At 60.8% G+C, this 4,034-nt stretch overlaps 1 long non-coding RNA gene across 1 annotated transcript; it reads right to left on the reverse strand.

The window, feature by feature from the left end:
• Positions 1-2,090: 2,090 nt before the first annotated feature.
• Positions 2,091-4,032, reverse strand: LOC130600156 (uncharacterized). Its single transcript, XR_008972388.1, has 3 exons — positions 3,974-4,032; positions 2,304-2,346; positions 2,091-2,218 (listed from the first exon to the last, which is right to left on the reverse strand). It is a non-coding gene; the product is annotated as an uncharacterized LOC130600156 (long non-coding RNA).
• Between the last annotated feature and the right edge of the window lie 2 nt (positions 4,033-4,034).

A 4,034-nucleotide genomic window follows, 5' to 3' on the forward strand; every position in this document is an offset into this window, starting at 1 on the left:
ATAACAGGTATATGGGTGCTGGTATATGGGTGCCCCCCCAATAATAGGTATATGGGTGCCCCCCCCCCAATAACAGGTATATGGGTGCCCCCCAATAACAGGTCCATGGGTGCCCCCTCAACAACAGGTCCATGGGTGCCCCCCACCAATAACAGGTCCATGGGTGCCCACCCAATAACAGGTCAATGGGTGCCCCCCCCAATAACAGGTCCATGGGTGCCCCCCCCCAATAACAGGTATATGGGTGCCCCCCCCAATAACAGGTATATGGGTGCCCCCCCCAATAACAGGTAAATGGGTGTCCCCCAATAACAGATCCATGGGTGCCCCCCAATAACAGGTCCATGGGTGCCCCCCAATAACAAGCATATGGGTGCCCCCTCAACAACAGGTCCATGGGTGCCCCCCCCAGTAACAGGTACATGGGTGCCCCCCCCAATAACAGGTCCATGGGTGCCCCCCCAATAATAGGTATATGGGTGCCCCCCTAATAATAGGTATATGGGTGCCCCCCCCAATAGCAGGTACATGGGTGCCCCCCAATAACAGGTCCATGGGTGCCCGCAATAGCAGGTATATGGGTGCCCCCCCAGTAACAGGTATATGGGTGCCCCCCCCATAGGAACAAGTCCATGGGTGCCCCCCAATAACAAGCATATGGGTGCCCCCAATAACAGGTCCATGGGTGCCCCCCCCATAGGAACAGCTCCATGGGTGCTCACCCCATAGGAACAGCTCCATGGGTGCCCCCCCCATAGGAACAGCTCCATGGGTGCCCCCCCCATAGGAACAGTTCCATGGGTCCCCCCCCATAGGAACAGCTCCATGGGTGCCCCCCAATAACAAGCATATGGGGGCTCCCAATAACAGCTCCATGGGTGCCCCCCCCATAGGAACAGCTCCATGGGTGCTCACCCCATAGGAACAGCTCCATGGGTGCCCCCCCATAGGAACAGCTCCATGGGTGCCCCCCCCATAGGAACAGCTCCATGGGTGCCCCCCCCCATAGGAACAGCTCCATGGGTGCCCCCCCCCCCCATAGGAACAGCTCCATGGGTGCCCCCCCATAGGAACAGCTCCATGGGTGCCCCCCCCATAGGAACAGCTCCATGGTTGCCCCCCCATAGGAACAGCTCCATGGGTGCTCCCCCCATAGGAACAGCTCCATGGGTGCCCCCCCCCCATAGGAACAGCTCCATGGGTGCTCCCCCCATAGGAACAGCTCCATGGGTGCTCCCCCCATAGGAACAGCTCCATGGGTGCCCCCCCATAGGAACAGCTCCATGGGTGCCCCCCCATAGGAACAGCTCCATGGGTGCCCCCCCCATAGGAACAGCTCCATGGGTGCCCCCCCATAGGAACAGCTCCATGGGTGCCCCCCCCCCCCCATAGGAACAGCTCCATGGGTGCCCCCCCATAGGAACAGCTCCATGGGTGCCCCCCCCAAAGGAACAGCTCCATGGTTGCCCCCCATAGGAACAGCTCCATGGGTGCTCCCCCATAGGAACAGCTCCATGGGTGCCCCCCCCATAGGAACAGCTCCATGGGTGCTCCCCCCATAGGAACAGCTCCATGGGTGCTCCCCCCATAGGAACAGCTCCATGGGTGCCCCCCCATAGGAACAGCTCCATGGGTGCTCCCCCCATAGGAACAGCTCCATGGGTGCTCCCCCCATAGGAACAGCTCCATGGGTGCCCCTCCCATAGGAACAGCTCCATGGGTGCCCCTCCATAGGAACAGCTCCATGGGTGCCCCCCCATAGGAACAGCTCCATGGGTGCCCCCCCCATAGGAACAGCTCCATGGGTGCCCCCCCATAGGAACAGCTCCATGGGTGCCCCTCCATAGGAACAGCTCCATGGGTGCCCCCCATAGGAACAGCTCCATGGGTGCCCCCCCATAGGAACAGCTCCATGGGTGCCCCCCCATAGGAACAGCTCCATGGGTGCTCCCCCATAGGAACAGCTCCATGGGTGCCCCTCCCATAGGAACAGCTCCATGGGTGCCCCTCCATAGGAACAGCTCCATGGGTGCCCCCCCATAGGAACAGCTCCATGGGTGCCCCCCCCATAGGAACAGCTCCATGGGTGCTCACCCCAGGGTGCTGCCGCTCGCCATGGAGGGTGACGCCGGGGGGGTGGCCGCAGCCTCACGGGGTCCCCCGGGGGGGGACGGGGAGGGGACAGCGAGGCCCGGGGGGGGCAGCTCCTCCCCATCACCTATGGGGGGCACACACAGAGCAGCCCTGGGTGCCCCTGCAGCACCCAAGGGTGTCCTATGGGGTGGGGGGGGGGTGGGACTTACCTGGAGCTGATGGGGGGTCCTCAACCAGCCCCACCTTGACCACCTGCAGGGACACCCCCAGTGTCACCCAGCGTCACCCATTGTCACCCAGTATTACCCAATGTCACCCATTGCCACCCATTGTCACCCAGTGTTACCCAATGTCACCCAGTGTCACCCAATGGCACCCATTGTCACCCAGCGTCACCCAGTGTCACCCATTGTCACCCATTGTCACCCAGCGTCACCCAGTGTCACCCATTGTCACCCAGTGTCAGCACCACGCAGTGTCACCCAGCGTCACCCATTGTCACCCAGCATCACCCATTGTCACCCAGCATCACCCATTGTCACCCATTGTCACCCAGCATCACCCATTGTCACCCAGCATCACCCATTGTCACCCAGTGTCACCCAGTGTCACCCAGTGTCAGCACCACGCAGTGTCACCCAGCGTCACCCAGTGTCACCCATTGTCACCAGCGTCACCCAGTGTCACCCATTGTCACCCAGTGTCACCCAGTGCCACCCAGCATCACCCGGTGTCACCCATTGTCACCAGCATCACGCAGCGTCACCCATTGTCACCCAGCGCCACCCAGTGTCACCCAATGTCACCCACTGTCACCCAGTGTCAGCACCACCCAGCATCACCCAGCGCCACCCATTGTCACCCAGCGTCACCCAGTGTCACCCAGAGTCACCCACTGTCACCCATTGTCACCCAGCGTCACCCATTGTCACCCATTGTCACCCATTGTCACCCAGCGTCACCCAGTGTCACCCAGTGTCACCCATTGACACCCAGTGCCACCTTGGTCACCCAGCGTCACCCAGTGTCACCCATTGTCACCCAGTGTCAGCACCACGCAGTGTCACCCAGCGTCACCCATTGTCACCCAGTGTCACCCATTGCCAGCCAGTGTCACCCATTGTCACCCAGCGTCAGTGTCACCCAGTGTCACCCAGCATCACCCATTGTCACCCAGTGTCACTCAGCATCACCCAGCATCACCCATTGTCACCCAGCGCCACCCAGTGTCACCCGGTGTCACCCAGTGTCACCCAATGTCACCCAGTGTCACCCAATGCCACCTAGCGTCACCCATTGTCACCCATTGACAACCAGTGCCACCCATTGTCACCCAGCGTCACCCATTGTCACCCATTGTCACCCAGCGTCACCCAGTGTCACCCAGCGTCACCCATTGTCACCGTCACCCAGTGTCACCCATTGTCACTCAGTGTCACCCAGCATCACCCAGTGTCACCCAGTGTCACCCATTGTCACCCATTGACACCCAGTGCCACCCAGCGTCACCCAGTGTCACCCATTGTCACCCAGTGTTACCCAATGTCACCCAGTGCCACCCAGTGTCACCCAGTGTCAGCACCACCCAGTGTCACCCATTGTCACCCATTGTCACCCAGTGTTACCCATTGTCACCCAGTGTCACCCATTGTCACCCATTGTCACCCAGTGTTACCCAATGTCACCCAGTGCCACCCAATGTCACCCAGCGTCACCCAGTGTCAGCACCACCCAGCGTCACCCAGTGTCACCCATTGTCACCCAGTGCCACCCAGTGTCACCCAGTGTCACCCATTGTCAGCACCACCCAGTGTCACCCATTGTCACCCATTGTCACCCATTGTCACCCAGTGTCACCCATTGCCCCCCATGGACTCACCCCCACGAAGGGCACAAACTTCTGGTACGAGTCCTCATCGGGGCTGGGGACAGATGGGATG

Source organism: Pezoporus wallicus, unplaced genomic scaffold, assembly GCF_028554395.1.
Source record: "Pezoporus wallicus isolate ANWC-B61680 ecotype Strahan unplaced genomic scaffold, APGP_CSIRO_Pwel_v1 contig_14823, whole genome shotgun sequence".
Classification (NCBI taxonomy): Eukaryota; Metazoa; Chordata; class Aves; order Psittaciformes; family Psittacidae; genus Pezoporus; species Pezoporus wallicus.